The following is a 14,709-nucleotide window of genomic DNA, read 5'->3' on the forward strand; positions in this document are numbered from 1 at the left end:
TATTCTATTTTTAATGAGGGGTGGTTGAAATTCGAACTCATGATGTCTTGGTTTCTTGACTCAACATGTCAAGAAACCAACTCAACAAAAAATTTAGGTTGTTGGTGAAGGCCCCAAGATATACTCTAATACTAGTAGGCAATAAAATGAGAGGAACAGAGTTTTCAAAATATGTCCACGTGAATTAGGGAGTGCAAGTTTGGCTTGATAGAAAAATACTCCCTCCTATTTTGCCTATTAGTCTTTTTTTTTTTGGTCACTATTCAATTATTACTATTAATTTGTATTTTATTTTTAATAAAGGTAAAGTTAAAGGACACTCCCATTATCTCACACAAGGCAAGGTCCGGGTGGGGTTTTTTTTCGAAAAAAATGTGGACAAACCATACATGTTCCCCTTAAGGAGGAAGTAAAGGGATTACGTACAGTCAAGAAACCCCCAGCTGATACATGCGCCCAGTAGGGGCCTAACAAACCTTCTGCTCAACATGCAGATGCTCTATCTATTGAGCCACAAACGCTTTTGGTTAAAATATAGACAATTAGGATCTTAATTGAAACCCGTCAATACAAAGATTATTAATGTGAACTTTTTATGAGTTAAATTATATGCATAATTAGAAATATTAGAAGTTAAATTGTTATCTTTGCTCGACAAGTTTTAAAAAGGTAAGTGCAATTAGTAGGCTGACTAGGAGGAAGTGTTATTTAATGAAAAATACAAATAATATTTAGTTTCTTTTATTTCGTTTAATCGAAAAGTCTTAATGAAAATAAAGACAAAGATTTGTAATTAAAACACTTTCCCACTAAAGTGCTCCACTTTAATTCCCTTGTCAAATCAAACTAACAAATGGATAAATAGAAGAAATATTCCAATTCAACATGTAGGGAGACCATAATATTCATCATATCCTTAACATGTTTCTTATTTTCTTGAATAATCTTTTATACTTTTTTAGAGTTTTCACCTCTAGATTTGTAATTTATACACACGAAGAGAATTCTTTAGATAATACTCACCCTGTTGAATTTACACCATAAAATTCAAAAATCTCTCATATATTTAAGTTTTATGGTGTAAATTTAAAACGATAAAAAAAATTACGGGTATTTAATTTATATCGGTCCTACACGTAAAATTCATGATATTAACATAGACTAAATGTCCCTGTTAGTGTTAAACTTTAACAAACATCCGTACGTGTGAAGTTCATGACATTACATTAGTCCTAATGTAATGTTGGTGTTAATATTTAAAATATTTTGTATGAGATCATCTCTCCGTAAAACGGGTTTACATATTTAAAGAATGAAGAGGATTCTAGTTACAAATTTAAAGAAAGTTTATTGACAAAATCAATATGTGGGAGTGTTACTCTCTAAATTTATAAAAGTGGTATTCACTCTTCATTGTCTCTAATGTGAGTGCAACAATGAGCATTTCAACACTCGCTCTCATATTTAAGTGTCATTAAAATTTAAACTCATCAAAAGAATTATAAATCCTTTGGAAATGAACATTCAATTAAACACCTATTAATAGGGATGGTCATGGGTCCAGGACCCTGTTGGACCCGCTCCGGACCCGCCTCTTTTTTAAGGGTCTGGGTCTTAATTTTTGAGACCCATCGGATCCGGATCGAATCTGGATCCAAAAAATATTTGACGAGTCCGGGACCGGGTCCTAAGGTGAAGACCCGGACCCTAAACTTTTAAATTTTATATTATGAATTTCTGATTTCTAAATTCTAATATTAATTTTTTTATTATTAATATATAATACCTTAAATATTGATTGCCTAATATGCCTTCTAATTAATCTCAATCCAGTAATTATTTTGTAATGTTATGGAATATAAACTATGTATCTCATTTAGTCTTTTATATTTGATTTTTAATTATGTATTTAGACAAATGTTTTTACGTTTTAGTAATTATTTTGTATTTGAATTTTATGGACTCGAACAAGTGTTTGTAATACGATAATAAGTTGCTTACAAAAATACAAAAAGACTCGCAAAAGGTTCAATTTTGACAAATCAAAGAGGCTTTGTATAAGACCCATTAAGGACCCGTTAAGGACCCTAGACCCGTCAGATCGGTAGAGTCTGGGTCTGAAAATTTTGGACCCTTAGGGTCCGAATCCGGGTCTGGATCCATAAAAATAAAAGGGTCCGAGTAATGGCCAGACCCGCTCCAGACCCGCCCCATGACCATCCCTACCTATTAACCAATGATGATTGATGATTGAATTAGATATCCATTTATAAAGGCACAAAACCAAATTGATGAGCTCGAATGACATGTTATAAGTTAGGAAATCGGTCCGGACAATCGAAAAAAAAAAAGGTAATTCACTTAAAAATTTAAAGGAGATTTTATACTAAACTTAACTGATAGTAGTATGAGGTTTATAAAGTGATACACACTTTTATTTCTCCAAATTGAAAGGCAACAATGGACATATGTATTAAATTTTGAATTTTTGATTATTAGCTTATTAAGGATTTTCGAGTCCTTAGACATCCACACGAGTAATTTTGATTGTTAGTAATATTTTTTTTATAATATGTCATTATTAATAGCAATTTTAAAATAAGTATTTGTAAATTCAGATTTTTGTTTGGTAGACCACTATTCTTTAATTGGCCTAATTGTTGCCAACCAAAATAAAATAGACAATCAAATATAATTTGATCCTAAAAGGGGAGTAATAATTGGCCAGTAGTGTAATCACATTACAACTACATGCCTAGAACTTCAAAACAGTCGTGCATCAAGTTTCTTGTCTAAATTTTAAAGGTCAATTGGTTTGGTAACGAATAACGATCAAGGATTTTTATATCTAAAAAGAGTCTTAGCAAATATCTTCTTATTAAAAAAAACAAATGTACTATTGTTATATAAGTTAAATTCATGATAATTTGGGCTAAAAATTATTGACATAGAATTGAAAAATTAGCAAATTTTAAAAAACGGATCAAATTAATCAGGTTTGGATTAGTATCAAAGTTGACCCGATACATTTAAGTCGGGTGATTTTGTCAAAACATTTCGCTTCTGAATCACTAAATTTCGGTTTTGTTATTGGGTATCGTAAAAATTTGATAGGTCTAAATGCTACAAAGCTAATATTTTTCTCAAAATTAATAATTAGATGTAAATAAATAGCTTATTCTCTATGTAGTTCACCTTAACATAAAATAAATTAATAAAAATAAGTTTAATTAAGTAAAAATAAATTTAGTTCAAGAAAATAAGTTTAAGTTTACTATTCATATATGAGTTAACTCTTTTTCCATATTTAGACAAGTTTTCAAGTGCATTCAATACACTGTTGACTTTTATTATTATTACTCACAAATTATAAGCACTTGCAAACAAATTGAATTGCATCAAGCTGATCTCCTTTATTATTTGTAGTTCAATTGTTGATTTGTTGTACTCCTTAATTGCCCCATAATTCGTATCTGCACTTGAGAGGAAAATTCGGACACAAATTAATTACAACTTGTTAATTAATATTGAATATGTATTGTATTATAGTATGTACATCTCGTGCTAATTACTCTACGTACTACGTACAAGCGCCTGATACGCCTCTAGGGGCTCTAGGGCGTCAATTTTGTCATCTTTTAAGTAGGGTCGAAAATTTTATCGAAACCAATTTAACCTGAAACCCAAACGAAAATTATTGGTCTTAATCAATTAACATCTGAATTCGATTGATTTGATCTGTTTTTGTTTCACGTCATCATTACATTACATATCATCATTTTCAGTTCAATGTTATTATTTTTAGTTAATTAGGACTCACTCTATTTCTTGTTAATTTTTATATTTTGAATCAATATTTTTTTATAGTAGTCTTAAAATAGGTATATATTGGTTTTTATATGAACATATATTCAAACACTTATATTTTATAGTAGTATTAAAATAGGTTGATAAGAAATATTTCTAGTTACTATATTTCACGTCATCATTATATTTTGAGTCATCATTACAATTAGTTATCAGGTTTTCAAGCAGCTAAAGTATTGCAAATCGATGTTCACATTATGTTTATTTGGTGATCTACAAAGTAAGAAGTTTATTATCATCCATACTATGGAAATACAAATATAACATGTCACTTGCATTGTTTGTTTTTTTTACGTTATTTTCGCCCTTCTCATAGGTGTGTCAGTGGTCTTCTTTTGCTCAAGCTCAAACCATCTTAATCTACTTTCACACATCTTAACTGAGATGCGAGTGAAACCCCTAGCCTTTCTCTCAAAATTTAGTTGAAAATCTTATTCTAACTAGTGTGCGCACACATGCACTTAAAGTATTCACATCTTTGCAACTACCAACTTATGCTCGTATAGCTTTTTAACTGGCAAACAAATACTTTAATCTAGTCGAGAATCATCCGTCACAAAGCACCCTAGCAGTTGCTCTTTATTAAATCATCCATTTTATGCTAGAATTATGTGCATTACATCTTCATCAATCTCCACATTATTATAATTATTGATCCTAAATATTTGAATTTTTTCCTTTTTGACACAACAACTTCTCAAACGGTCACATGAGGTACTCTTATGTGCTCTTTCCCACTAATATTGCATCGTAGATTTTCAATGTAAGAGCAACTAATTTTTATTATATAGGGTTAAGCTTACCAAAAGCGCTTGTGGCTCAATAGATGGAGCATCTACATGTTGAGCAGAAGCCAGAAGGTTTGGGGTTTGACCCCTACTAGGCGCATCTATCCGTTGGGGGGTTTCTTGATTGTGCGCATCCTCTTTACTTCTTCCATGAAGGAAACATGTATGGTTTGTCTGCATCTTTCAGCATCTTTCAAGAAAAACCCCCCTCCAAATCCTGTCTTGTGTGAGATATTGAGAGTGTCCTTTACCTTTACCTTTAGGGTTAAGCCTTTTATTTTCGTCTATCATGGTCTCAGAATATTGTGAAACGACCCTAGATAAAATTTAGACCTAATTTAAACAGGTGAATATAAGTGTAATGACAATTTAATACCATAAAAAAGCATTCATATGATGCTTAAATTTCAAATTGGAGACATTAGATGAGTAGAATTGTCATTGGGATTTAGATTCGATTCTTAAATATGTGGGCGTTAAACAGGTCATATCTTAAAAGGACTGGGCCTTAATTGGGCATTTATTTTTTTCTTGAATTATGATACATAATTATAGACAAATAATTATGTTATAAGATACTAGTATATGCGCCCATGCATTGCATGGATTTTTGTTAGTTTGATGGTTAAAGCTATGCAATTTATATTTAAAAATATTATAAGTATTTATTTTCAAGTTTCAAAAAGAATATATATTTTCAGTTTTTTTAAATTTAATTAACTTATGGAAAAATAAAATAAGAATGATAATATAATTGATGATTCATGTATGAATATTGAATAAACATAATTATAACAATAATTACATACTTAATATTGAATGCATTGCACTATATGTTATTTTGATAAATTAATACAATACATGTCAGTAAGTGAATACAATATGCAAGCTATATTTATGCATTTTACTATATGTCTCTATTAATAATTCTTATTACATCTTAAAAATATATTAGTTAGTTATATGTTCATTAATATAAATTGCATTAAGAATCGCTAGTATAAATAACTTGATTTGAATGTCCCGTTGTTAGTTTTTATAAAAATCATTTTTTATCAAAAACATGACTCACATAATTAATTCTAACCTATTACATTAATTCATTTGGCCAGACTCTTTAAATAGTGTTACTTATCATTTTTCAATCTTTTTATTAAGTTGTATGATTTGTATTTTTTTTCAAAAATTAAATGCTGAAATTTTGAATGTGAATGTTTTTTTCATTTATTTAACAAAAAAATTTATTTTTATTATCTTTTAATATTTTTGAATTTTAAAAATATTATTATTTTAATAAAGTGTTTGAATGTCACATTCTTATTTACCTAATTTAACATAGCATTTAAATATGTTATAACTTATACCTATTGTAAACTTATAATTATTTCCTAAATGAATTTTCGATGTAATTAATAAGAACCAACAAAATTATTTCATTTGTCAAAGCTCTAATAGCCACGTACTTGAAAATTTTCAATTCTTTTATCATTTTTCAATCTTTTTATTAATTAAGTATGATTTGTATTTCTTATAAAAATTCAATGCAGAAATTTTAAATGTGAATATTTTTTTTCATTTATTTAAAAATAGAATTTCATTTATTGTCTTTTAATATTTTTAAAATTTTAAAAATAATAATATTTTAATCAAGTATTTGAATATCACATCACACTATTATTTACTTAATTTAACATAGCTTTTAAATATGTTAGTAAATTATACCCATGGTAAATTTATAATTATTTAAATTATTATTATTTCTTAAATTAATTTGTCATGTAATCAATAAGAAACCAATAAGATTATTTCATTTGTCAAAGCTCTAATAGCATGACACTTCGAATTTTAACAACTCTTTTATAACATTGTATGATTTTAATCAATTTGACATGTTTATTTAGAGAGATCCGGCCCATTTGAGTCCGTTTTACTTTTATGAGCTAGCTCCGACCCATTAAACAGTTATAAACATGAGTATATGACACTTAATCATTAATATATTCCAGATAAAATGTGTGAGTTAGGTCTAGAGGTGTTCTAAATAGACCTGATGATTTGCAATTTACCTAACCTTATAACCGAACCCGATTTAACTTATCATCAAAAATGATTTACATATATGTTGAAAATACAGTCACAAAACCCTATTTCAAATCGATCCAAAACTCGTAACTCGAAATCAAACTTGATAACCCGAATGAACTCCTATAGCCACTTAATTCCTCAAGAGTCCAGTGTTTGAGCGAAAAGTAGCTAGCAATCAGGGACGAAGAGTAGATGAGAAAGTACATACTTCTTCCATTCCAAAATACTTGCAACATTTATTTTTTTTTTTCACGCGGTTCAATGCACTAATTCAATTCTTAATATCTATAATTATGTAAAATAAAAAATTATAAAAATTTGATATTTTTAATCTTTGCATGGAAACGAATCAAATAAGATCCCACTTAACTATATTTTAACTCATAGATTACAAATTAATCACAAATTAAGAAAGATAAATAAATAATGCTTGTATTTTCAACATTGCCACTATATTAGAACTTACCATATTTGAAGTACTAAAAACATGGGATGACTTAGAGTTTGACAGTTACTGCCTTGCTGGGGTCAAGTAATTAAAGTCAGCAATACTAATATGTCCCATATGCGTGCGATATAATATGGTTATGGTTGAGTGCAATTACGTATAGTTGTGTGCTAATCTACAGCTTTCTTGCTTCTTATTTTCCTCGACATACTACTGCCATCCTCACATTCTATCTTTATTATTCTCAACTCTTCCTCTTCACACATATTAATATAAGGATATTTGGCAAAATAGTTTAATGGATAATTTTAATTTATTTACGTATAATATTAGTATTTGGTAAATTAATTAATTGAAACAACTTATTGTTATGTATCAATTAATTTACAATAGGTTAATTATTACTACCAACGTGTTCAAAATCAATTAAGAAAATCAGTTAGTCAAATTAGTCACTCAATTAGTTATCAATGATCAGCTTTCATTTAATTATTAACATTTTAAGATTTTATCCAAGATTTTTCTTTTACATTTGTTTAATTTTAAAACAATTAGATGGATTAATTTTTGAAAGAAAAATGGTAAATATCCTAGAATATATATGATATGTCATTTTCAGAGTAAATGGTAACATGTGAGTAGTGTAGTATGATAGTGATAAATGGTCACAAGTAACGAATTTCACGGGTTCCCGCCAAATGGCAACGTTGATTTACCTAACGAACACATGCATGCACATTGTCTTATTTAATTATTCAATTTCCTATTATGAATATGATATGATATTCACCTTTTTACGTGTTTGAACTACTCATTGTACGTGATGATGCAACCTAACTGTGGCTTCATGACTTACGTTAATTGTTTGGAGTATTATTTATGATTCTCGGTGGGACAACTTAAGTTGTCATAATATTTAGGGGTTATTAGGTACGTAGAAATCTAAAATAATTATGGAAATAAAAGGTGGCATTGAGAGTTGGAGACATGACAAGATATTTTGGTGAGGCATTCACTAATTGTATGCATAAAATATAACGATAATCACCTGTGTTTAAGATCTTAATAATAAAGTTAGGTTATAAATTAGATGGTAATTATGGCCAGGATTTGTAAGGGAAAGAAAAACGGTAACTTATATCTATAAAGGAGAGTGTTGTTAAAGAGTCCCTCAACTTAAGAAAAAAACTTAAGAGAGAGTATCCCGCATAAAACTTGGTTTCGATGGGGTTTTTTCCTGAAAGATGCGGATAAATCATACATGTTTTCCTTAAGGAGAAAGTAAAGAGGATATGCGCAGTCAAAAAATCCTCTAGCTAATACCTGCGTCCAGTAGAGTTCAAATTCCAAATCTTCTGCTCAACATGTAAATACTATATCTATTAAGCCACAAACGCTTTTGGTTAGGATGAATAATAATTAATGATTAAAATTTTGAAAATTAAATTGTTGAAAGTATTGCATGTCTACTACATTTTCATCTATTAAATCTATATAACAAACATTATAGTACTATAGTATTTTATTTCATTTAGCTTTTGAAAGCACTTAATCTTTTGTTTTTAAATTTATTATTTTTACATTCTGCTTGGTATATTTATCCTCAAATTTTTTCAAAGAATTTTAACATTTTTATTAAACATAAGCTCAGATCACCGCTCTTAGCTTCATTTCATGTTCACATTTAATTTTTTTATCTACGTGCTTTTCTATCATTTTCATTGATAAAAGTTATTCATTAATGATAGTCTAGCTTTTGTTAGTTGTAGTAAAAAAATTTTGTACATGGTAGCAGCAAGGTACTACCTGCACTTTATATGCATAAGGAGACTGATCCTTTTGATCAGCTATAAATGGTCGAAAATTTTCTCTGATAACATTTTCAACTTCACAAGAGTTGATTGGTTGGTTACTTCAAGGATGTAAACTAGCCTTATAAACAGGGTCGTTTTTGAGGGTAATTTTGAGATACAACTTCTTAGGGTCAGCTTATAAAGGTGCTCATATTGAATTAATATTAAAAATTAGTTTGTGTATAAATACTTTATGATTATACGATCTTAAATTTGTACATTTCTTTGATGTTATTGTGATGGAAAAAAAAGAGAAGCTATATGATGCATAGTTAGAGAAAAGAAGAACGGAGACTTTACTAATACAAGAGCCTTTTTTATGTTTTGCCTAAGTCTCAAAAATTATCAGGAACGACAAATATTTACATAACTTTTCTAACACACTTTATTACCACTCTATGTGCACCTTAAATATTTGAGCCATGACATGCACTTGTGCTTTGGTTATGTCGTTTATTATGCACTCGATCAAGTAGTATTGTAAAATCATCAATATTCTACATGAGATATGATAACGAGTTTCTAAATTTGTTCATGAGAGAATTCCCTTGGAGATGTTCAATTAATTAAACTTCAAAAATTTTGTATTAATATTGATAAATATATGATACATGAGGTAAATTATATGTGATGTGATTATTATGTTCAAAAACAAGATAGTGCCCGTGCAATGCACGATTTTATTAAATATTTCGATATGTTTGTATAAAGTAAGAAATTAAGAAATTAAGAAATAAATTTGACATTATAGTTACATTTCATTCAACTATGAATAGTTGTATACATTATATACTGTAACACCCCGAGATTTTCTGACGTCATTAATCAATATTTGATAACTTTTGGAGATTTAATAATTATGTTAAAGTAATTAGAAGTAATTTTAATAAATTCCTTTCATATACGAATTTAAATATTAACATATATTTATATTAAAAATACAATTACGATTTCTAAAATAAAGAATTCGAATCAAATTATTATTTTTATTAAAATGTGTGAGTACACAAGACTGAGTTTTTTTTAGTTGGGCTTTGCAAGAAAATAAATCTAGGTAAATAAATAAATAAATAAGTAAATAAATAAAATAAAAAGAAGTGATTAGGGTTTTAAGTGAAACAACCTTGCCTCAACAACTCATGGTTGCCTTTCCTTCTTCCCTCTCTTCTCTTTCTTCCTCTTCTCCCTGTGAAGACTCACGGCTCACTCACAGCACCCAGCAACTAGCTGCTCCTCCCCCACAACCTACAGCACCACCGTCTCCCTCCACAAGCAACAACCAGCCTTCCCCTCCTACCTAGCAGCAGCAGTTACTGCGTTTTGCCCCATCAACAGCAGCAAGCTGCTGTGATGCCAACTGCAGCAACCCACGCAGCCTTACTCCACCATTTTTCGTGCTCCACACCATCACAACCACCACCTGTACCCTCACCCTTTACTAGTCCCCCATTGTAAGTCATCTCTTCTATTTTCTCTAAATAATTTCCTAGTTTTATTTAGAGTTTTATTAAGTGTATTGAGTTTGATGTTGATTTTGTGTTAAGTTCATTGAATCTTTTTTTGGGTAAGAGTTTGATGGATGAATTGAACATATTTATGGTTTAGGGTTTGAAGTGTGATTAGAACTTATGGGTTATGTGTTGATTGTGTGTTAGTTTCTTTAAATCTTACTATGAGTAACAATTAAAGGTGTTATCTTTGAAATTAGTAATGGTGTAGGCTTTCATATTACATTTAGGTGGTGTATTAGTTTATTGATTCTTGCTATGGATAATGGTTAAAAGTATTATCTTTGAACATGAAATGACTAGGTTTGGATTTAGAATTGAAATTACTAATGATGTGTGTTTTATGGTATATTTTGGTGATGATTGATTAAATAACCTTAAAAGTTATTTTAAGACATAGTCAATTGGTTATTATTGTGATAATTTGTAATGGTGATGATTTTAGTTGACTATGGCAGTGATTTTGGTTGTTAAATGGGGAATAATAGTTGCTAATTATTGTGTTTTGATTGTTACTAATTACAAGTACTCTTACTAGGTTGTTATTAAAGTCATAATGCATAATGTTAGTAAGCCAAGAACATAATGTCAACTTATCGTCGATGGTTGCTAAAGTTACTTGTCGTGTTGTTTTGATTATAGCTCTTTTTAGCTTTGGAGAATGTAACAAATGATATAGTGATTCGATAACTCTAAGATTTGCCTTATCGTTGTATAAGTGTTATATTAAAGTTGTAAGGCTTAGTAGTGATTAGTTATTTTTGGGTAACGCGAACCGATATACTCAAAATTAGTTGATGAAAAGCAACGATTCACATATGCTTTTACTTTTAAATTGGTGGAAAGACTTATGTTGTGTTGAGTTAATGATTTTGACTTAAATTGAATGAGTTGTGTACGTGCTAGAGTAATCGAAAAACTCATGTTGAATAGGTGATAGTGGTTACCTTGGTATATGACAAAGCTGTTAAGGGGATTTATTAGTTTTATTCCTAACTTGTATAGGTTTCCAGTTCATAAGAGGAAAGTAGAACCTTAGTTGGGTGAATTTTGTAACTTTTGGTCATGCAGTGACGCTTACAGGTACGTACACGCAGTAATTAATGCTTATATACAATTTTCTTTTAAGAGATCATTGTTTATTGTTTATTGTGATAATATGCATTGTATCGAACTATGAGGTACTAGTGAATACACTTTATATGAAGAGCTATCGATTATGAAATCCTTGCGCCTAGACTAGTTTAGAGGATAAGAGTGTTAGTAGAAGGCGAGGACCACCCCCTTTATTTATTTAAGAATTGGATTATGCCTTACTTGGAGTTAGAATGACTCCTTTATACGTGAATTTTCATATTTTGTTCGAGTTGTTCGGTGAGTTTTGGCATTCTGCTATACCAGGGCATTCATTAATAGTCGAAAGCGGGAGTTATTCCCATTTGATAAAGTATTAGATTACGATTAGCTGGCGTGACTCAACTAGATTATGTCCAGTTGATTAATAGTCCCCTAGGTGAGATCCGACGGGATCACCGTATGGGGGTATGAGCATACTTTTGTCATTGGGCTCCGGGTAGCTGATACCGCCCCTTAACCGAGGTGTTACCATGCGAGCCTTGCAAACCCCAATATGATGGTTGAGTTGATACTATGCGTGTTTTGCAAGAGTTTATGTTTTGAGAAGAGAAGTGTGAAGACCTGCATTCTACCCCAAGAACACATGGTTCGGGTTGGAAAGTATGTAATGAGATTAAGAAGTATAAGTGGACGATAAATGGTTACTATCTGTACTTGTGTCTTATGAAATCATCTTATATTGTTGTATAACATAATGTCACCTAGTAGTTGGCCTTATTATATTTTATGCTAGTTACTGACACGTACGTATTTGTGTTTGATTGTTTGATGACTTTCTATAATTGTCCTGTTATGACACATTGGCCTTAGGTCTAATGTCGAGCAGCAAGAGGATCATAGACAGGCGTGGCAGGTATTGGAGCTTCTTTTGCATTGCATTGCATTGGAGGAGAATGATGAGGGCGAAGCATAACCCGTGTCATACTGTTATCTTTCGATTTTGTAGCTCTTGTTTATCTTTTGTAAACTTTAGTTGTATACGTTTTGTTATGAGGCCTTGTATACTCCTTTGTATATTTGTCTTTCCACTGCGTAGTTTATAACTTTGTATGTTTTAGTTTAAAAGTTTTGTCATTTGAAACTCAAGCGTTTACATTGAAACCACTATCGATGCTTGACATGAGAAGCAAGTGATGAATCATTCCACCGTAATATAGTTTTGATAGGTCGTTGATGCCTTTACTTTATTAGATTCTAAATAATTTTTGTTTTTCTACAAAAGCGCTCAGTTTTAGGGCAGATGCTGCCGAAATTTCCACTGACATTTAAGAAGTTTATTTTTATTTTATTTATTTTATTTTAATGTAACACCCGAATTTCCTCCCGTCCTTTACGGTTTTGGTTTTGTACAAGGGGTCGGAAATTCAGGGGTGTTACATATACCTTGTATGATTTGTATCATATTTTGTATTGCGCGCACAGATAATTGTAAAAATTAAGTTCATGATAAATAAATCACAACAAAAGACAAAAAATTTGATTATATATTTAATATAATTTTATTTATCTGGAGTATACAATACAAAATTATGAGTTTTTTTTAATAAAACATAACATAACAATTTATCCTAACAAAAAAATAAATATTACATTAATTTATATAAAGTATGACAACTATTAATAACACATTTCAAAATCAAATTTAACATAAAGATATGTAAAATTATTTTATAGAAGTTTAAACGAAAAAATAATTTGTGTCATAAAAAAAATAAGTGATTTACGTAAATATAGTCAGAACCTGAATTATATTAAAATTAAGCATTGCATGCGTTTAAGTAACCAATTGTATAAATAACAAAAATTTTAATAAAAGTATATTATGTTTTAACCATCAAAATATCCAATAAATTAAATAATATTCAATTAATAAATAAAACTTAAAGAATTTTATAAATAATTGAACAAAAATAATATACTATTATTTTCTAATACATTAAAAGGTAATAATATCAACAGTGTTTTGTTTTAGAATTGTTATAGAGATGTAGAGTACGTGCTAACAACCACCTTATAAAGAAATGAATTAATTAAATTACTATTCCAGTTTTATACACCATAATTTTTCCTTGATTGAAGCGTAATCAGTGTAACTTTGACAAATTTAAATTCAAGTTTGAATGCTTAATTATTTTAGTAATTAAAACTTCATGAAATTCTGTGCCCCTCCCACGTAGAAAATAAAATTACTCTAAATATGGTAGGTAACAATAATCCATGATATACTCTAGAAGTATCACTTTAGAAATTGAAGAGGTATAAAAAATTATTTTAATGCAACAAACACACAAATTTAAACTTTTGGACGTGCTTAGCGTGAACGGCCCATAATTCTAATTAAACTATACTCGTATAGTAATCAATAATAAGTGAGTTAAGTCATTAATTAAAATTTATTGACATATTACTCTTACGTGCACTATTTTTAAAACTTATATACGTAAGATACTGTTTTTGAATGAGACGACTCAAAAAAAATTATATTTTCATAATCGAGTTTTTAATCGAGTTCAAATTAGTAGGCTTTTGAGGGGATAGATAATGCATTTATCTGGTGGGTAGATTATCTACTTGATTAAGACTAATGATATTGACGAGAATTAGTGAAATCCTAACTCAATCACGTTAATAATCGGTAATAAATTGAGGGAATGATAACAAAAAGTTCGTATAATTTTGATACGACTCTTTCTTGACAAATTTAATGCTCATGAGCTCATGCATAATTTTTATAACTTCAAATATTTTATTTTCTTTATAAAATTATTTTCAATGTATTACCATTTTAAAAAGGTGGAATTAGGTGATAATGAAAACTTTTAAACAAAATTTTTTTTTATGATCAAAATTTAATTGCCGTGAGAATGATTTGACATGATACAATTCATTAAAAATAATTTTCAAATTATTTTAATAACTATTATTTAATACCATCGATCAGAGATGTTGTAAATGATTTTCTTCTTATAATTTCTGTTTTGCCTATCAAAATGGTGGAACCGCGGATCTGACAAATTGAGTTT

The 14,709-nt window shown here is 29.4% G+C and overlaps 1 long non-coding RNA gene across 1 annotated transcript; it reads left to right on the forward strand.

The window, feature by feature from the left end:
• The first annotated feature begins 10,272 nt into the window (after positions 1-10,272).
• Positions 10,273-12,676, forward strand: LOC130812626 (uncharacterized). The gene is made up of 3 exons (XR_009042080.1): positions 10,273-10,492; positions 11,555-11,632; positions 12,497-12,676. It is a non-coding gene; the product is annotated as an uncharacterized LOC130812626 (long non-coding RNA).
• The last annotated feature ends 2,033 nt before the right edge of the window (positions 12,677-14,709 follow it).

The sequence above is a fragment of the Amaranthus tricolor genome, chromosome 5 (genome assembly GCF_026212465.1).
Source record: "Amaranthus tricolor cultivar Red isolate AtriRed21 chromosome 5, ASM2621246v1, whole genome shotgun sequence".
Taxonomy (NCBI): domain Eukaryota; kingdom Viridiplantae; phylum Streptophyta; class Magnoliopsida; order Caryophyllales; family Amaranthaceae; genus Amaranthus; species Amaranthus tricolor.